This window comes from Aotus nancymaae, unplaced genomic scaffold (genome assembly GCF_030222135.1).
Source record: "Aotus nancymaae isolate 86718 unplaced genomic scaffold, 86718_ANA_hifiasm-v0.15.2.pri h1tg000036l, whole genome shotgun sequence".
NCBI lineage: Eukaryota > Metazoa > Chordata > Mammalia > Primates > Aotidae > Aotus > Aotus nancymaae.
The window spans coordinates 14936798-14959351 of NW_026988450.1; the positions used below are offsets into that span (position 1 = coordinate 14936798).

Consider the following 22554-nt stretch of genomic DNA (forward strand, 5'->3'; position numbering starts at 1 on the left):
CTAAAGTTTAATAGTGTATTTTTAACCCAGCATATCTATTTCAACATACAGTCAATATGAAAATTATTAATGAACTACTTTGCCACTTGTTCCTAGTAGGTAACATATTGCTCAGCATTAGTCTACAGGATAATAAGAAATGAAAGCAGTGATTACAAAACTTGGCAACCGTATGAAAAGGAAATAGTCATGGGAATAGACATATACCAATTGACTACATTACATATTTAAAAAATAAGTTAATAAATTGAATTTTAAAAATGAAGAATATTGTAAATAACATGTTAATTTAAAATTTAGATAACACGAACATATTGTTAGCCTACTAAACCTGCTCAAGAAGAAATAGAAAAAAATAGCCCCTAATCAGTTAAGAAATTAAATTAGTAGTTTAACATCTCTGCATAAGAAAAGAAAGACCTGAATGTTTATACTCACGAGAAAAAGAAGGAACATTTTTCTTCTCCCTGTAAGAATAGCATATTCTTCATACCTAAAACGGATTGGTATGAAAGAAGAAAGTAAAGACCAATCTCACTCATGAAAATAAATGTAAAAGTCTAAAACAAATTACCAAAAAACAGAAATCAAGCAATATAAAAAGATAATGTACCATTAGTATGCTGGGTTTATTTCAGAAATGCAAAGTTGTTTAATACTAAAAATATAAATTGATGTAATTAATCATATTAATGTATTACTAGAGAGAATTCATATGATCATCTTAGTAGATGCAGAAAAAGCATTTGATGAAATCCAACATTCATTTCATGATTTAAAAAACTTGAAACCACTTGCAAAATTGGGAATAGAATAACACTTCCTTAGCTTGATAAACACTAGCTCCCAAAACCTATATCTGTATAGTAAGCCTTACGGTATAGCATAGTGACCTATAGTACAGTAAACCTTTATAGTAAATCTATGCAGTATAACTTTAGCAGTAAAAATAAGAAACAGGTTAAAAGATGACTTCTTCTACCACATCTATGCAGCATTATACTGACAATTATTAACAGTGCAGTAGGCAAGAAAGTAAATGAAATATATAAGAATTAGAAAGAAGAACCAGGGCTATTTTTTGTTGTTGTTACATACAGATGATGTGAGTGTCTAGATAACTATTTAGAATTAACGGGAAAAATTAGCAGATTTCTAAATTTTAAAAAAATCAACACATTTCTATATGTCAGAAACTTACAGCTAGAAAATATAATTAAAAAAATACATCAATGTTCAAGAATGCTCATTGTAATGCAAATTATAATACCAAATAACTAGAAATTGGAAGAAATGTCATTGAGCAGTAGAAAAATGAGAAGTCTAAAAATGATGCTGCATAGTGCCAGCCTTCTATCAGGGCAAGGCTTTGAAAGGTCTCACTCTGAACTTCCTCTACAGGGTGATTAAGTCCATGCAGTTAAAGCTAAAGAATATGTTCCACCCTTATATGCTTAGGGAAATTGTCATTTTGTAAAATCCCAAGACTGCTTCCATGGCCTGTGCTGACATTTGTACATGTCTGAATCAAGGTGAATAATGCTGCTTAATAACCTGAGAAATGATCAAGGAGTGGCTCTTTGGTGAAATCCAGGAGGGTGGGCTTACAGAGCTTAGAAGGTCCCATTGTGGTGGACATGGATGTGTCTAGGAGATGCAGAGAGAACACAGAGGAAGCAGGCTGTGGAGGGCCAGGTGACAGTCCTCCTACTTCTCCATTCTTTTGGTGAGGGAGTCTAATATTCTAAATTTAAACCCAATCTGCCAGTTCCTATGAAGGCATATTTGCCAAGAAAGTATAATAGAAAGTTTTATGACTTGTTAGCTTGACTTACAAATTTCAAAAATTAGCTTAGATGGTATGGAGGTCTCCATTTGTATCCCTGCCCTAGGCTGTGAAAAGACAGCAACAGGCCTGATTGTGAAAAGTAAAAAGAGACACTTCGATGGAGAATTATAAGAAAGTCCATTATGATCATTCGGCATGTCACAAACGACATAATGATCACATTAATTGAATAAAAATATAGAAATTATAGAAAATAATAATAGGATAAACCACTATCAAAGATATAAACTCAAGAAATCCAAGTGTTTTCACCTCTCTGGGTATCTCTCCAAACCTTTTTATCAGAAATATTAAGAAATTAGACATAGTTGAGCAATTACACATGAAAATAAGTTCTGTGAATTTGCCTATACAGATTCCATTGTGTATTAGATACTGTATTGAAATCTCTTCATATTCAATTTCAGAGGTAAAAACGTGAGTCATTAGCTCAAGCCAAGAAATGTGAAATATCCAGTCTCCATTTCACCCATTTTTTAATTTTCAAAACCATAAGGTCTTAAAAACTCTATTTGGTTCAAAAAAGGTGACCATTCTTTCAATTCAACATCTCCACTACCCTTATGGGAAAAGTAACGTTGCCACTATAGACTAATTAATTTTTTTAATTGACATATACCATGTACGTTTTTATCATGTATAACATATTCCAGTGTATGTATGCATTATGGAATAAATATAGCTAATTAATAAATGTGTTACCTCGAATAGTTATTATTTTGTGATGAGAGCACTTATCTATTCTTTTCACATTTTTCAAGAATACGATGTCATCGTTGACTACAGTCACACTGCTGTGCAATAGATCTCTTGAATTTATTCCTATCTAACCGTAATTATGTATCCTTTGACCAACATATCCCTGTCAACCCCTCTTCCCTAACCACCCAGCCTCTTGTAACCAGCTCCTACTATAGATTTTTGTTTGATAATCACCAGTGTTCATCCTAAATCTTGGGTTACATCACACACACAAAAATACTGCAAAATATTCCTCCAAGTTCTAGGCACGTAAAAGTCACCAATCGATCTAAACATATGAAATCCAAATACAGATAATGGTGAATGATGGCAAATATGGATGAGCTTTTGCTGAAATAAGCACAAGAGAGAACAAAAGGGAAATAATAGATGTTTCAGCATTGCATTGGAAGGAATTTATAAAAATCATCTATTCTCAGCCCAGTCCCTGACATTCACTCACCATCCATCTCCTCACCTAGAATAAATGTTCTATTATTTTAGATGCCTGTTTGTAGTATAGTCTTGACATTTGGTAGGAGCTCAGTGGTAGACATATGTTAAATAAATCAATGAATCAATAAATCAGTTAATCAATGAGAAAATGGATTTTATTTCTTAAATTCACTTGCTAGTTCTCAATTAGCAACTTTTTATTTATTTTAGGCTGTAAGCACATTAATTAATGCTTCTTACAGCTGCCAAATTTTTCCCTTAATTCTTGTTTTGGTGTCTCTCTTTCATTTTTTTCTCATTTAAAGCATTTTCATATATAAAACTTCAAAGAGCTTAAAAAAGTGAAATGTCAATCTGGATAACATAGTCATGGCCCACCACCACATTTATCCTTTTTAAATAAAACTACTGCCATTCAATAATATTATATTTTATTAATAGTATCTTAAATAATATTTTCTTTTTAAATTTTATTTTATTCTAGATTAAAGGGGTACATATGCAGGTTTGTTACATGGATGTATTGCATAATGGTGGGTTTTGAGCTTCTTTCTAGTCCAATAGTCTTATCACCCAAGTAATGACCTCTGTACACATAGGTAACTTTTTTTTTTAAGATATAAATTTAGATTTATTAATTTATAAGAAATCTAGCCACATAGTTTATATTCATTCAATTCTATTGAAATATGCATATTTTCTTACCTAAAGAAATCTTCTAAAGAAATGGAAGAATTTTACCCTAAAATATATTTATTTGGCATAGTTTGAAGTGGCCCTGTAAAGCTGTCTCTTGTGGGGAGAATTGACCTGGTAGGCCAATTTATTATCAAAAGATTATCTGGTAAGCATTGAATAAAAATATGGGGTAGTATATAGATTATTTTCTTAACATATTAATTAACAACTATAATAATAATGCCATCAAGCTATGCCTACCTGAAATATAGCTCTTTGAAGTCAGGGTAACTGCTAGAGACAAGATAGTTGAGTTCTCTGATCAGGGGATCCTTCCCCTGGAGAGTATTTAATAAAAACCAATGTATTTTGTCTCTCAGACTCATGCGTAATTCCTTTTGTTTATTATTTTATCACCACCAATTAAGTAAGATTCAGTCATTATTGCATCATCATTGAGAATCATTCTTTCATATAATTGTATGTTAGCTATACCAGTCTTTTGGGGATATCATTGGCAACCCACATAAGTAACTTTTTAACCCTTACTTGTAAGAAATCTTTATTTTACTTCTTTTCATTGTTTTATATGATACAAACTAGATTGTGATCATATTAATTGAATAAATTAATAGAAGATAATAATGGAAAAAGTAAATCACTCACAATGATATCATCTCAAGACATTCAAATATTTTCATCTCTCTTGGTACCTCTGCAACCCTTTCATCAAAAAGATTAACCTTGGCGGGGTACTGCAGCTTACTCCTGTAATCCCAGCACTTTGGGAGGCCAAGGTGGGTGGATCACCTGAGGTCAGGAGTTCAAGACCAGCTTTGCCAACATGGTGAAACTCCTTCTCTACTAAATATACAAAAATTAGCCAGGTATGGTGGCAGGTGCCTGTAATCACAGCTACTTAGGAGGCTGAGGCAGGAGAATCGGTTGAACCCAGAAGCAGAGGTTGCAATAAGCCGAGATCACGCCACTGGGCTCCAGCCTGGGCAGCAGAGTGAGACTGAGATTCCTTCTTAAAAAAAAAAAAATTAACCTTTTGTTCCCAATGGTTTTACTTAGTAGGCCAAATCTGCACCAAGTTTCATCTTGGAAGGACAAATCACAATTTTCAAATGCTTCTAATGGAGCAACATATTCATGTATCCAGAAGTAGACAGTATAACATCGAGCTTTATCTTTTTTTTTTTTTTTTTGAGTTGGAGTCTCACTCTGTCACCCAGGCTGGAGTTCAGTGGTGCGATCATAGCTCACTGCAACCTCTGCCTCCTGTGTTCAAGCTATTCTCCTGGCTCAGCAATCCTGAGTAGCTGGAATTACAAGCGCATGCCACCATGCCTGGCTAATTTTTGTAATTTTAGTAGAGACAGGGTTTCACCATGTTGGTCAGGCTGGTCTGGAACTCTTGACTTTGTGATCCACCTGCCTCAGCCTCCCAAAGAGCTGGGATTATGGGCGTAACCCATTGCTCTTCTTCTGAGTTGGAGTGCTATGCTGTTTGCCAAGAACTGACAATGAAGAGGAAAATAGCAAGAGGTTCCTTGAGAAAGTACAGAGGAGAAAGCTAACTAAAAAAGGAAATCAAAACTAAGAACTGCAGAGAAAAAGACTTGTTAAGTTAATAGTGTTTCATTACTATGAGTTGAAGTTTAAAAAACAGTGAATACTTCAGACTTCCATAAACAAATGCATAGCAGTATCATATCCTGGCAGATCCAAATATTAGGTAAGTAATTAACCTTCAGATTGTCAGAACCAATACTCAGTAATCATCACTGTATCTCCAGTGGTATAAACCCCAAAGGAAAACATAATTCTTGTTGCTGTCACTCTCATTTGTGGCCCCAAATCATGGATAGAAATTCTTTCCTGCTTCTTTTTCAACACAAAATGCTGCCTATGAAATGTATTTGTGCAGAATAATAAGCCAACTGAAATGTCTTCTGAATGATATCATTTCAGAGTCCAGATTTAGGTACCACATTATTGCATACTGAAATTCAATTCACATGTGTTACTGATCAATTGAGACATTGTCCAAATTCCTGAGGTTGGTTGACATACATTCAAAATAACTATCCTGGGATTCTTAGGAACACTAAACTGATAGTTGATCTCCACTATACTGAAGTTATGAGTTTTTAAGCATCATTTCTCACCATATATATTTCTCAGTTTCACACAATAAAAAAATCCTAAGTCCTCAAATTATCTGTATAAACTTGTTCTCCACCCTTGATATAGAGAAAGTTGAATAAATAAAATCTCTTTACTTGCTTGGAATAAACCCATCAGTTGTCTGGGGCAAAAAATTGTAAGATAATTATGTTGTTTTCTTAATATATAAAAAAACTACAAAATGAGTATTTTCCTCTAAAAATGTCATGAATTTTCTTAGTTTTAACTAACATTTTCTTCTTTTTAACTAACATTTTGATATGGTTGTGATCCTTCTGTATATATGCACAGAAATATGCTGCTATTAGTTACATGAGGATTACTAGTGCAATCCTTATGGCTTTGTCTTACCTATTAACATATTCATAGTGATTAAGCTTAAATAAATCAGCACAAAAAAGCTTTACCTTTTAGGGCAAATGTGTCTACCTCACAGAATCAATAATGTATTATTAGTGTGTCTAACAGACTTTCTACCTAAATACTGGATCTGTTACCACTTTTCAAAAAGAACATATAAAAGGTTTGTTCATTTTTCGCTAAAATATTTGTCTCACATTGGTTCCTTTATTAAGTTACATTCCCATCTTAAGATACCTCAGACACAATGACCCCACCAATATATATAGAACCACAATAGAAAATGAATATTTAGTAATAAATGCAACATGAAAAAAATTTTAAAGATTTTAGATAACAGGCAATATTTTAAAAATTTTATTTCTTCTTTGGAAGATAACAAGAGCCACATATTTGATTCGAAAAATGATTTGAGGGTAAGAAAAGGCTTGTTTTATCTTGCCTGAGTAATAGATTTTTTTTCTTTTGCTGAATTCTCTGCGTGAATAACAAGAGTGGCAGCCATTTTCTCCCAGCTCAACATCAAAACCCCTTTCATCTGCTGTCTAAATGCAAACAAAGCAAACCTTCCACCAGGCCTTTCTTTTCAGATAAATTAAAACTCTCATGTCCTGGGGCCTAAATCAAGCCTACAGGCCTTCCCTAGATAAATCCGCTCTCAACCTGAAATCTTCTTGCCACACGTGCTCCTTGTAAGATAATTTTGCAGTAGCTAATCAATAATGCAACAGTAAATTGCATTTAAATAAACATTAGCAGCCCCTCTTAATGAATAAAACCTCATCTGCAATTTGTCAAAGTCAGAAATATTGGACTCTTTTGATATTCATTAGAATATTGGAAATTGGAGCTTTGACAGGTTTTATGTACATTGCAATTACCATCCTGTGGGGGTTGGGGGGGGTACTAAAAAAAGGCTTACTTTTATACATTCCGGACGGAATATAGTGGAACATACAGCAGGTTTCTAGACTGAAATTCATATGTCTGCTACCACCCTGGTTAAAAATATATTGAGATAATCCTGCTTTCCATTGCAAATTATGAGGCAACCAAGTTGTATGTACCTCATTTGAATTTTCTGACTTTAGAAGAAAAAAAGTAGAAATCTTTATTCTGAAATGATGAGGAAGAGGAAAACTACTCTTGATTTGATATTGCGTATATCATTATTTTTGTATTTCAGTGAAGAAAGTCATTATTGCTAAAGAATTCTGAAATAATTATAGAAATTAAGAATAATCATTGGCTTTCAGACCTAATATTTTAAATTTATAAAAATACTTTCCAAAAATGTATATTTTAATATAGATTATGAATGTTATGTCAGGCTTAATAAGTATAATTCACTGACACTCTCTTCTATTATTCTACAGAATGCTCCCTTAAGAAAAGAGAATGACTATTATTTAAAAAGCACTTTAAACAGAACTAAACAAAATTCTAAGACATATGTTTGAGCTATACTGTGGGAGAGAGAACATAAAGTTACATCTATTTCTTGTCATATTTTGAGGTATTCTGTAATATTTTTAAAAATTGATATTATTTTCTACATCCTAAATATATTATATCTTATAGGTCCAGACTAGAACACTCACAATCAAAATTAACATCATTTTAAAACCATGAAAATAAATAATGCTATTTTATAAAAATTCCAAAGCAATTAGCATGGGACAAAATGGAATAATACTATAACATAAATATTTGCTTGAAGAAGGAGGCTGTCATTTGGAAATATCATTAGAAACAATGACATTCTAAATTTATATATTCTTTATATAATGTTATCAGGGTAAAGAAAGGGAATTCTTATTTTACAGATGAAAATTTTGCGTGTCAAAGGACAACCAATCAGTCAGGGTTATACCTAAGCACTAGTCTTCAAAGTACACAATCAGTTCTTATGCCATTTCCCCAGTTCTCATAACAAATAAACGTTTGAACAAATGACCAAAATAGGCTGACAAAGAGAAATTAAGCCTGAGAATGCAAAACTAAGTCAGCATGGTCATTTTGACCCTATAAAAAACAGTTTTTGAAACATTCACACTTTCATACAGCTAATTATTGGTAAGAACAACTCTGAATAATATGTTCAACAGGATTTAATTTAAACATGAGAAAATAGTTAGTTTTCTAATTTATTGACCTTTCTATAAGCCTCAACTCACAGTGACAGGTATTCCAACATACCTGCAGAGACCCCAGTGGCATTCGACATGCCAAGCATCACGAGGTATGCCTACTGCAAGAAACAGGCATCACAAAAACATCTGCTAATGTTTACCTCACTCAAAGTTTAAAAGCAAATACAGATGCAGAACCCAGAAAACCTTACAACAGGAAACTGTTATAAGCTAGTCAAAAGTATGGGCTTTATTTCAATTAGTTGTGGCCTTCTTATCTTCTAAAAAATAAAAATAGAACAAAACTTACCACATCACGAAAATTTGAAGCTCCATTCAAGACTACATTAAAATAACTTAGGAAGTCACTGTAACAAAATAACTTAGGAAGTCACTGTAGTTATTAGGAATACCCTGATCCTTGACTATTGAGAATGGAAGTGACCTAAAAGATGTATGCTTCTATTAAAAATGTAGAAACATATTATTTTCAAAAACCCACACATTTTAAATGTTACAGCTACACTCTCAAACTCTTAGGAGGAAACACTGAAGCAAATCTTAGTGAACTTGAGTAAGACAATCAATCTATTTCTTTTTTTGGCTTGTGCTTTTGCTGTTCTTAGATAAAACAACAAAAGCACAAGCCAAGAAAGAAATAAATTTGACCTTATCTAATTAAAAACTTTTGCATGTCGAAGGGCTATCATCAAGAAATTGATATTATGAACTATAAAATAGAAGACAATATTACAAATCAAAATAAGAATAAGTAAAAAACACAACTCAATGTTTAAAAACAAACAACCCAGTTAAAACATGGGTAAAATATTTAAATGGACTTTTGAATAGAGAAAAGATACACGAATGGCCAATAAGCACATTAAAGGAACCTTAACATCATTTGTCATCAGAAAAATACACAACAAAAATCACAATGTGATACCCCTTCACATTGCTAGTTTGAGTCTAATCAAAAAGAAGAGTAATGACAAGTGCTGGTAAGAATGTAGAGAAATTGGAACCCTCAGACATTGCTGCTTGGAATGTAGATGCTGTGGACATTTTGACAATTCCTCAAAAATTTCAACATGGAGTTATCATATGACCCAGAAATTCTGCTTCTAGGTATACACCCAAGAGAAATGCAAACATATTTCCACACAAAAATTTGTACACAAATGCTCACAGCAGCATTATTCAGAATAGCTAAAAAGTGGAAACAACTCAAATATCGACTGATGAATGTGTAAACAAAAGCTAGTATATTTATATTATGAAATATTATTCAACAATAAAAATAAATGAAGTACTGATACATGTTACAATATAGATGAACCCTGAATATATTAAAGTAAATAAATCCAGACACACACACACAGGAAAAAACACATATTATATGATTCCATTTATATGATCCATCCAGAGTAGGCAAATCCATACAGACAGAAAGTAGGTCACTGGTTTCCAGGGGCAGGATGGAAGGGGAAATAGGAATGACTACTAATGGGTACAGGGTTTCTTTAGAGAGTGATGAAAATATTCTAAAGTTAGATCACTATAAGGGTTGAACAACTCTGTGAGTATCCTAAAAACCATCAAATTGAAGATTTGTAAAGGGTAAATTTCATGGCATGTGAATGGTATCTCCATAAAGCTATTATTAAACACAAACACACACACACACACACACACACACACACACACACACACACGGAGTGGGGGAGGGGCTAAAGTTATTTCTTAATTCAGAAATTGCTTAGACACTCGGCTTTTCCATTCATCAACTGGGTCATTCTGGGGATGGGGTCTTTTGTTAGTAATGAACCTAGAGTCCCTAGGATCTGGTCAATTATAAGTATTCAAGATCCAAGAACAATGCAGTTAAAAGTATGGACTCAGCAACCAAACTGAATGAAACCCTGGCTGAATCACCTAGAAGTTGTCTGTCCTTGGCCAAGTTATTAATCATTCTGTGCTAAAGTGTTCTCATCTGTAAGATGGAGATAATAAGAAGTATCTGCCTCATGGGAGTTGTCACGAGTTCTAATTGAGTTAATGTAAGTAAAGTGCTGGGAGCACTTGAGATGTTTAAGGCATCAGTATCTGAATGTCAAAGGGGTCATAATTTCTCAAAATTCCTCAATTGCCCCAGCACTATAAATTCTAAATAATAACTATTAGATCATAATGGTTATACTTAGCCATGAAGACTTTTTTAAGTAGAGACATTAGAAAGCCGTATTTGCTGCAATATACAAATGTAAACAAGTGATATTTATGTTGAGATATAAGCCATTGACAAAGTCTGGCCTATCTATGGATAGTGTGTTCATATGAAAAATAGCAAGGGGGCCCCTGTGCAAGGATGAAGAAAGTTTGATTCAGGCATGAAAAATCAATTTGAATTGAAACAATTATTCTGTAATTATGTGTTTAAAATGCTAGACCTTCCTTAAATTTACCCTTCAAAGCTAACAGCCTAGCTCATTGTGGGTGTTTGATTAAAATGTCTCCTAAATGTTAAAAAGTAATGCACAAGTAATTTTTCAAAATCGTTTAACTTGTTCAGTTTAATTTTTCAGTCCCAAATACAGCTTGTCTCAGTATTTGGGCAAGACCATTTTGATCATTTACTTATAAACAACAAGATATTCTCATATACTATTCATACTAATGATCCAAATCAGAATGAAACACTTACTGTGTTATTCCCCCTAATAAGAAAAAAAAGTATAGGAAGGAAAGAAGAAAGGTTGAGGAAGGTCACATGGCTTATAAGTGGCTAGGTCAGCACTCAAAACTGTCATCTGTTAAATCATAGACCTAATGTCTCTTTGTTGACCAAGGATCTCACGCTTTTTCAACAAAAGTAACTACTTATAACAAAACTATGACAGTATCATGGATCACACATCACATGACAGTAAATTTCTTTTTGTATCTGCTGAGATAAAACAAAGACAAAATGCTATATAAGCTTTGTAGCACTGTTAAGTTATATTTTATTAATTATATCCACTTTTTACATATATTTGAAAAATATATTAATAATAACATGTGCAATTAATTGTACAGAGTAGGCTGCTATGGCTTCTGCCCATTCAAAACTCTCTTCATAATCCTCTGGTGATTTTCTCCATCTATCTTTCATGTAAAGGAACTGATATCAGCTCACTGAGTTTTGATCGGCCTTATTTAAAGGACTGTAAGCAGCTACACTTAAAATAGCCCAAGCAGAAAGGTAGCTTGGGATAGTGTTTTTAACCACCACATATGAAATTTTAATGCACCAGTAGATGATTTAAGAGTTGATAGGCTAATAAATAAAGAAGAAATAAGAGAATTAGCCTACTTTCACTTTTCAGTCCTTAATGAATTAAGGAATCTAGGCAATGTTCATCAATTACTCCTAATGGCACAAATAGTCAAATATGTGTGTGTCCTAATAAAGTAATGTTAATACAATCAACCAATAGAAAAGTTCTTAAATTAAAAAAGAAAAAAGTTGATACGGCCAGCTAAGCTGGCTGGGTGATGTCCAAAATGAAGCCATTGCATAGCCTTTTCCCTGGGATTTGGGTTAACTATGTTTACCTGTGGCTTCCAAATGACTCCCAGCCTACAGGGTACCTAAGAATTGACTGTGGAAACTTCAATAGAGAAGGAAAGAAATAACAGTTAAGTATTCAGCGTAGCAGGTGAATCATATACCTTTTATAATATGAGTCTAGCATGGCTACTCTGTTTTTACAGTTGAGGAAACAGCCTTGGTAGATTTCAGTAGTTTTCCCTCAATGACACAAGTCATACAATGCAAAACCAGGATTCTAACCAAGCCAGCTATACCTGACTCTAAATCCCATGATCTTTCTGCAATCCCATGCTGCTGTTCAACAAATCCATTTGTAAGGGAACACACAAAGTAACTTTCTAAGGCCACCCACAGTTCTCCAAAATCGAAGCCAACTTGAAATCACAGTTGGGTGACTTCAATAAAGGTATGTAACTACTTCTTCCTAGAGCAAGAAAAAAAATTCCCCAAGGATTGTCAAGGCTAGATTACAGAATGTGACTGAGAGTTAAAGACTTGGCCTCCTGTACAAAGTTCAGTAATTGAATGTCTTGGATGAACTCACTTAACTTTTGGGTACTGCAGTTTTCCCAGCTATGAAATGAGAATTGCCAAATGAAAATTTTGGACCTTCAAATCTTCACTAGGTAATACAGAAAAGCTTTGCCATATGAAATCCCATGAATTTCTGTAAGAACCAAAAGGATAAATATAAGACACTAAAAAAAACCACCTTAATATGACCTAAGTATCTTGTAAAGGGAGCATTTTAAAATTTAACTTAAAGATAAGGAATTTCTGTTTTAGGGTGTTATGAGTAATTTCTCATTTAGACTAAGTTGCTTTGTTCCTAAAATTTATGTCATTTAAACAATGACATATTATATATAGTTCAATTCCCAAGAAGAAAATAAACATTTTAACCAACAAAAGTATATGCTTATCTCTTTGACCAATAAAATTTTTGTTTCTGAAAACATTTTTATCACATGTAGTGGTATAAATTTTGAAGTTCAAAATCTGTAATAGAAGCAACTTTAAACATAGGTACAACAAGTAATTGTAAGTACTATTCAATTCCTGATGAACTCAGCACTTTATAATATTGGTTTCTGTAGAACTCGAATCAATAATAAATAATCTCAGAGCTAACAAAAGGGCTGCTAATGTATAGGTGGTCCCAGAAGAGCAGTATAGATCTACCCTTAGTATAGAGAAGTATCTGTATCTACTTTTAGGAAACTAACTTTATCATCCTTCCAAGACCTTTTATGGGAAGAGGAGAGCTTTTGTTCCATCTGCTTTTTCTCATGTATATATTCACTAGTTCCTTTTGTCTACAAATTGCTAGATCGAGTAATTTTGGTTGTACTTGGAACTAGCTACTAACAAATTGACGTTGCTACTGAGTGACAAGATAAATGAATTACCAAGGGAAATGTTCCACTCCCAAATAAAAATTTTTTAAATACTGTGTCAGTATATTCCTGTAAAACAGTATTATGCACAATAATGAGAATTTATTGAGATGCAAATAATTTTCCAGACATACAGAGTTTCCAGGGTCACTGGGTATTCACATAACTATCAGTTTATTTTAATCTCCCAAACATCTTGGTGAATCCACCTAAATCCCACTTAAAGTACATAATATATCTTCTTGCCCAAGTTTTCTTATTCCAAATGTTGTCCCTTTTGAGAGGAAGCAGGCATTTGGTGAACAGAGTTCTTGAGAGAGAGCAAAGCAGTCTCTTTGGGGATTCTCACTAGAGCCTCCAGAGAACAGCTGGGGAGACTATGGCCATGAAACAGACCGGGACAGCTGGCAGGCTCTCTTTTCTCTTTTGTTGACTTTTATCTTTCCATGCAGGGTGACATTCCCCACCCCCACATCTTCCTTTTCTCAGAAATCTTTTTAATCCTCTCTTATAATGCCTGCCTCTTTGGTGGGTCAGAACTTTTCTACCCTACCATCAGCACCTACAGGAGCCAGGGATTCTGCTTTCACCTGTTTAAAAAAACCTAAACACTTCAAGGTTTGTGGACCCAAATTACCATGGACTGTCCTGACAATTCTGATAGCCTTTCTATATGTTCTATAGGTTGTTCTCAAACTGTCCCTTTCTCCATTTCACTTGTCCTTAAAATTTCCAGATGGATAAATATGGAACTTAGAATTTGATCTCTTATTTTTTAAAAAGAGATCAAATACTTTTCTTGGGTAACATTCTCAATTCAATAATCAATTGAAAAAAGGGAAGTATTTTATGAAGATTCAGTTGAAAACACTTGTTTTTTTTTTCCATTTTCTAACACAAACTTTTTGAATACATAATTTTGTGAGTTAGCCTCATTTTTGATGAGTTACAGTCATATTTCGTTATTGGTTTGCTACTTAATCACTTACTAACCAAATTTTTTAAAGACATTGGCATCATTAAATATATCTTCATAATAGAAGGCATTCTCCTTTAGGGTTAGGGCTACTTATTTATTTATGCAGGGTCTCTCTGTGCAGCTGGGACATCCCCTTGTCTTGCATAGTAATGATGAAAAAACAAAAACATAACCAACCAGCACACAGATTGATGGCCATTCTTTCTTTAGTCAACACTAGGCTAAGCTTGTCATAGTTTTTAATTTTTGAATAATAAACAAATATTTTAAATATTCATTAATATTTATAATATTTATATAAGCAAATATTATAAATATATATTCCAATAAATAACATTGGGGTATAAGAAAAATTACAATGAAAGAGAATATTCAATAAGAATAGCTTTACCTTTTAATCAAATTATTTCACTCTGCTGGACCTCAGTTTACTCATATGAGAAGGAGTGAAATGATTTCTGAAGTCCATTTCTGATTAGGAGATGAGTCTCAACCTAAGCATCAGAAATGATTCCTTTTGCTATTTGACCTTGACTTAATATGAATAAGGAATTGTGTCTCTAAATGTAATTAAAATAGCATTTGAAATGGTCTTTCACAACACTTGAATAATAATATACTAAAATCTTAAAGACACTGGCAATTTTGATGACTTCAAATATTAATAAGTTTTTAGCTCTAAGGAAGCTTCTGTATAATATTTCCAAGAGGAAATTAGGGTGAGGGATTCATTGGTTTCTCCTGGATACTAAGAAAATGGGTCTACACTCACCTCTGGCAGTGGAGTCTCATACCTATGCGAGATACAGATTTACAGGTCTGCATTGCAATGCCTTACACAGGACCTTTCTCATTCTACTAGGATGAATGTCTTTGGAATTAGGCTGTCAGAACAAAGATATGTTTTCTCATTTATTCATTGCTTTAAATGAGAAACAAAGAAAAAAGGAAAGAAAAGGAAGAAAGAAAAGAAAAACTTTTGGAGGGTAGATAGGTGTAGAAACTATTTCAAATCAGATACTCCTTTTATCTTTAATAACGGTTTCTCCTTGAACCATAAGCTTTAGTGTATCTAGGATGTCCTGAGGTTACCAGGATACAAAATTTCCTCTAAGCCAATTATAACTCCCAATCCTGATTAACTGAAAGAGGTCAGATACTAACAACCTTCTTTATCTAGTTCTACAAACACCTTAGAATAGCTAACAAAGGTATTCACTTTTATAGAGTGATGAATTTCTTTTTTAGTAAATTTTATGACTTATTAAGTAATTACTACTTATTTTATTAAGTATATTTATTAAAATTACTATGATAAAAGAACTTCAAAAAGAGATTTTTATTAAAATGAAGAATGAAAATGAAGTGTCTGAAAAAGTTTCTTCATTCTAAGCTTTGATGTGTTTGTTCTTAATGTAAAGGAATAAACGAAAAATATTCTTTTGCAAGGTCTAAATGTTTCTTAAATTATCTGTGAATATAAGCACTATGATAAACTTGCATAATATTGTATAGGCGTCAAAAACAGTATATTTCATACAGTAAACAACATAAAGGTAAATTATTGATATGGTTAATAACATAGCTACAGGACATGTTTGCCTGCATCACTTAGCCTTACGTAGGAAGGTCTTGCTAAATTATTTACCCAATGTCATCAGTTACTTCACCTACTGCTTCCTTTTTAAAAAAAAAAAAAAAATCTGTTTTGCCTTCTGCATCACAGTTTCTCAGAGGATGAGCCAGCTGTGATTGGGCACTGGAAATTCTGTTTGTATCAGCACCTACCTAGGATCAGAGAAATTATCAGCGAAGGAAAAGAGGAAAAGCTTAAAATATACCAACTGAACTTTTTAAAATAAGACAGCCATACCCTTTCTGTGAATCAACTAAGAAGAATGTGAATAGTATAACAGATGACCTGTTTAGGCCAATAAGCAAAAACAAGATGAAATTCCCTCCCCATTGCTGCTATTGCAATGATGTCACATCAAAGGAAAAGAATCTCATCAACTCTCTTGCAGTCTCAGGGTTTATGACGTCAGCAGAGAGGGCAAGTAATTTATAGCATTGTGTTTACTCTGGAGCCATTTGATATGTATTAATACATGCAGCAGCAGCTGTCTCTTTTACAAGAGAAGTGTGCTCACATGAGCTCTCTCACCCAAACTGAGAACATAAGCACACTCTAATAGCAAAAGAGGCAGCTGCTGTTGCATGAATTAATACATTATAAGTTACTCTCTCATTTGTTATTCTTTTTTAAATGTTACTCTATTTTAAAAATAAAAATACTTATGATTTTAAAAGAAATGAAACTTCTACAGGGAACTCATATTATTATTAGATACCATGAAGTAAATTACATCAGTTTTATTATATTTTTTAAAGATCAGTTCATTTGCATATCAAAATAAAAAATGTAAGTATTTATTATTTTCAGAACTGAGGCATCTGGTGTCTTTGAAATGCTCAAAGCAGTGAGAGAGAATAAAAGGGGTTTCCTATTTTGAGTTTTGATATAAGGCTGAGAATGGATTTGTTCAATAGCTTATATGTAATTCCAGAAATAGAAATTAGCATTAGTATCCTATTTATTCCATTCCATTTACCTTGTAAACATAAAAATCCTTGCAAAAAAAATGTTAAAAATGGTTTTTAATCTACCCATAAGTTGCAAATAATTAAATTTGATATCTATCCTTGGAAATATTCTAAGAATCTAAGTAATTAAGGGATTCCTGACTAGATATAACAGGATAACAATGTAACAGTCGCTCAAACTGGAGGCAGAAAAGACACAGAGTTGTTGTTATATCAGCTATCTTTAAACTAATATATAGCTCAGGTATATCTACATATAGACATGCTGGCATATATGTAGATATGGCTAATATATAGATATATTTATCTAGCTATTTAAGATAATTAGATATAAATGCAATTAAATCACAAAATTTCTAATTGAGATACTTCAGATAATACAAATTTTTGTTTTGTTTGGGGTTGTTTTCGTTTAGTTTATTGTCTTTTCATGTGTTGTTTTAACAGTTTTTTAGAAAGCCAAAAGAGAAACGTCTTTTTAGACAAATGGAGAGTTGGTTCCATTTCCTTGATTCCTTTCAATTTCATTTTATAATTTCCTGTTCTCCTCAGTGCTAAGGTTACATTTCCATTTTGTAAATATTTTACTGTGCAAATCTTATACTTCTAATTTTATTCATTATTTTATCATTGTAAAATATCTGCAAATTAGTTTTCTGTTTATCTAGGAAGCTTAAGTATTTAATATCTTTTTTTATGTTATTCTAGTTCTGTTAACAATATGGCTCATTATTTAATTTAGAAAGAATTTAAAAGGTGTGAGGTTTGTAACTGAAAGTGCTATAGTGATTTGCATTGACCTAATTAGTTCATTTACATGTTGACCTTTAAAACCAGGGAAGTTTTGTAAACCCATCTTTTGGTTGCCAACTATTTTACAAAAGAGACCTGGGAGAGGGGACTAAAACACAAGGTAAGACTGATTTTTAAAATATATATTGATGGTAAACTAAGGGGGAAAAAAAAACCGTGTACACCATCTCAAAGAATTATGTAAAACAACCGCAGAAGATTGTTTATATATTTTCTTGTCAACTTTTTAGAACAGCCAGTCAGCTGACTGTACCTTTCTAGTTGCTTATTTTAAAGAAATAACAGAAAAATAAGTATGTAAACCTCTGCATTGTAGTTGAATTTCATGTCTCTAAGATTACATTCAAATTTCTGGAATTATAAATAAGCACTCTGAATCCACTATACTATGACAGATTCTGCAATGGCATTACACAAAACTCAAAATCTTAAAGAGAGTTTAAATATGCATACGTTTTTTTAAAAAATGGTGCAACCTTGTAACATTTGAAGAACACAAAACACGTTTTGCAGTGGATCTAGCTCAAAAGTGATATGAACAGATCAGTTTGAACAAATTCCCATGTCTGAAGTACCAGGAATAGTTATATTAGGCATCCTCTCAAAATGCATGCCCCTTTACTCATTCCCTGGCTACTATCACTCACTTAAATGCCATCTTTATCCTCCCTAATTCATCCCTCCCTCTCTTCTTGCCCACTCTTTTACTGGAGGCCCTATCGCAAGAAATCTACCATACACCTCCAACTACGAGCCTCTTACCAAATTTCCTGGTTCTAGCTCTACTAGTTTTTTGGGGGTTATCTGTGTGGACTCTCGACCTAACTCCCCTCATGGTCCTCTGAAGGGCTGCCTTTCTCCTGCTCCCCGTATTGAAAAGAATTTGAAAGGTGAGGGGTAGCATGGGAAATGATAGTCAGAAATTTTCTTGCTGCCTCTAGCCAAATAACCTTGTGTTAGTCCATTCTCATGCTGCTATGAAGAAATACCCCAGACTGAGGAATTTACAAAGAAAGTGGTTTTACCGACTCACACTTCCGCAGGGCTGGGGAAACCTTGGGAAACCTCACAATCATGGCAGAAGACCTCTCTCCACAGGGCAGCAGGAGAGCGAATGCGTGCCCAGCGAAGGGGAAGCGCCTTATAAAACCATCAGATCTCGCGAGAACTCACTCACAATCCCAAGAACAGCATGGGGGAAACCACCGCCTTGATTCAATTATCTCCATCTGGTCCCACTCTTGACACGTGGGGATTGTTTAATTTCAAGATGAGCTTTCGGTGGGGATACAGAGCCAAACCGTACCACATTACCTTCTTTATTAAAAAAAGTCTCACTTGCTGACCACATGACTGTGAATACATTGTATTCCTCCTTATCACTATCATATGCTGTCTTCCTAGTCACTTTTCAGCGTTCATTGAAGACTTTAACAACTAGCTCCGCCTTTCTTTTCAGCTCTCTTTCTAGGCAATTTAAGAGTCTATGTAGATTGCCCCAAAACCTGAGTGGTTTTCTTTGACCTTCTCAATTTCAATGCCTTTTGCCTTACTCTGTCTCAGCCACTCGCTCCCATGGCCTTATCCTGGGATATGTCAACACCTGGAACTGTTTTATGTCTGTAATCTTAAGTTCTGGTATACAACTATATGATCCACAATCCCTCCAGCTCTTTAAGCTTTTGGTGAACCTGTCCATTTCTTTGGTTTCAACTATAAAGCAGGCTTAATTTCTTCCTTCAGTTCTGCTACCGTGGGGCCATATTAACCTGGATGCCCCATGAGTACTTCAAATTTGGCAGAATCCCAGTCAAATTCTATGTGATATAGGAGTTCAAAGAAGGTATTCTCTCCAGAAGTCAGTTCGTCCTTTTGATGTTGACATTTCTATTAATAGTAGAAACTTCTATCAGTTATAAAACTTTATGTTCATATTTGACTCATTCCTTCTTCTTTTGAAATGCCTCTTGAACCTGTCCTTATTTTTTCAATACCATTGTCTTTACTATGATTTCTAAATGTCACCATTGACCTAGAAAAAACTACTCTTAAACGTTCTCCCTATCTAGGATTATGATTTCCATGGTATTCAATAAATACATATGTGATAAATTTGTGTATGCATGAATGAATGAATCAATCCTTCCTAGAACTAACAAATGAGACTCCTGAGAGCAAAATTGCAATCATATCACTCAAAAACATTCTTATTTTCATTTTCTATGGGAAAAATATCTTAGTCACATATTCAAACTCTTTTTTCACTGGACTCTTTTTTCCAGCTTTCTCTCCTAATAATCTTTTATGCATAACTCATTTCCACTCAAAGTCTAAGTCAGTGGTTCTCAGAGTGCGGTTTCCAGAACAACACACTCGTTAGGAATAAAATTTCTGGGAGCCCATCCCAGACCTGCTGACTCAGAAATGCTGGATGTGTTTTAACAAGCCCACCAGGTGATTTCAATGCATGCCAACATTTAAGATTATGTTTTCAGCATCACATACATGTTAGTGTCATTCTTACAACATGTAATATCCCCTCTGCTTCTCCTTTTATAATGAACATAGTCTATTTCAAGGCTCAAATCGAGTAATCTCTCTCTGAAAACCTCCTTGGTTTTCTCGTTAAGTTTTACTTACTAATTCAGAAACTCTGGATGTGTTTTAACAAGCCCACCAGGTGATTTCAATGCATGCCAACATTTGAGATTATGTTTTCAGCATCAGAGACGTTAGTGTCATTCTTACTACTTGTAATATCCCCTCTACTTCTTCTTTTTATGAAGATCATAGTCTATTTCAAGGCTCAAATCAAGTAGTCTTCCCTCTGAAAACATCCTTGTTTTTCTTGTAACTTGTACTTACTAATTCTGCTTAATGGTTGCTTCCCTGAACTCTCCTATCTCTTTCTGGCTAAAGAGTTAATGGCTGAAGAGTTAACTGATAACATACTATCAGTAAGTTGATACTAACTGCTACTTATTTCCCTTTCAGTCTTCCAACAACACACAATAATTTTGATTCAGTGCCACTATCTTATTGAAATGATTTATCTGAGATCACCAGTGATTACTCAATTTCACCAGATACTGTGGGCACCATTTTTAAACACCCTTCTTCTCAGAAGCACTGTGCATTATTGACTGTACCCTTCTTTGTAAAACTCTTAGCTCCCTGACTTCTATGCCAACTACCTCTCCTGGTTTCCTCCTCCATCAATAACGACTCCTCTATATTTGTTCACCAAATCGGCTCCATTTTTCTCTGAAATGTGGCTACTCCCAAAGAACTCATTCTTAGTCTTCTACCTTTATCACTCTGCACTCTCTCACTTAAACGTTCTTAGTTTAAAAACCATTCACTACTCACAAATCTATATGTCCAACTTAGCACTCTTAGATACCTCATATGGACATTTAACCTAACCATCTACTGGATCTCTCCATCTTTATGCCCCACCTACAGGCATCTTAAATTTAATGTATCAAATTCGTAGTTGCCTCCTCTCCTGAATTCCAGAAACCTTAGATTTATCATAAGCTCCTCCCTTTAACTCACCACCCCTCTCCATTTGAAACATCTTTTAAGCCTAGTAATTGAAATTGTGTATCTCTGTTATCTGTTGTCTTTTCCCAATAATCTGGCTTCTACTCTCAGATTCCAGGCTTCAGTTGTTCATCCCCTAAATGGTCTCTCCTTTTTTTTGTTTTTTTTTAATTATGGCTGACATCTATGTCCTTCTCCCCATAGTCTTTCTTTTAATAATATACTTTTTTCAAAGTGCTTTTTGAAGAATTACTAATCTGATCATGACGCTTCCTTTCTTAAAACCTATTAGGTGCTTCCCACATCAATTAGGATAGTAATGCCTTAGCTAATCACCTTAAATTCAAAATGGACTATCTGCCACTGATTTTTCTAGCTTCTTCACCTGCAAATCTTTGCAAAGATGACATACTTTTTCAAATCTCCACTGGTCTCCTTGTCCTGTTGTTTGTCTAATCAACACATAACTCCCTTCAGAAGGTCTCCTGGTATCCCTCCAATGCCATATTTGATTATCCTTCTATGTCTAATTTTATCCTAGCCCATTCCATCTACTCTAATATCCTTCCTCCACTCCTGCTGAAATATTCTCAGGGCAGGGCAGAGAGTATGTTTCACTGGACGTGGCAGCTTCAGCTTCCAGCAAACTGCCTGCCTTCTAGAAAATGCTTACCAGATGTTTATTGAGTGAATGAAGATATGAGTGTAGCTATACTATCTTAAGGTGCAGATATAAAGTTCATTAAAGACAAGCAACACTGAGTACTCTGCATTCACCAAGGTAATTAATTGGTGCCCACATCAATGTTAGATCTCAAACTTATTAGATGAACCTGTGATCTCAAACATTTCAAAGGTAAATGTACCAATTATCTACATTTTAGATGTGAATACGAATGAAGATATCCTCAGACTTGTTTGAGATGGTTAGATTTTATATTTCATCACATTGTTTCAACAAAAGTGCATGACAGAACTTGGTAATAGGTGATTGTTTATATCTAGAAATAGATTATTAACTTTGAGGCCAAAGCTTAATGTATTAAACATAAGACAAGCTCTAATTTAGAAGAAACCATGATTTTGGTTTATTTAATCTGTGGTAAAGCTGAAATTTTATAAGATTCCTCAGAAAACTCAGCTAAGAAAAGATAGAGATAGAGCTTCCAGAAAAGCCTGGTGATGGAGTCTGTGGAAGCCTCATAGAGCCC

At 33.9% G+C, this 22554-nt stretch overlaps 1 long non-coding RNA gene across 4 annotated transcripts in view; it reads right to left on the reverse strand.

Annotated features, from left to right (window-relative positions):
• Nucleotides 1-22554, reverse strand: part of LOC135278011 (uncharacterized) — a 457249-nt gene that overhangs the window by 328909 nt on the left and 105786 nt on the right. Inside the window, exon 1 of one of the 4 annotated variants that reach the window (XR_010345552.1) lies at nucleotides 439-492. The exons of 2 other annotated variants lie outside the window; for them this stretch is intronic. This is a non-coding gene — a long non-coding RNA (uncharacterized LOC135278011). Of the gene's footprint in view, nucleotides 1-438; nucleotides 493-22554 lie in introns of those variants that run through there. One more of the 4 variants, XR_010345553.1, reaches the window with a different exon arrangement.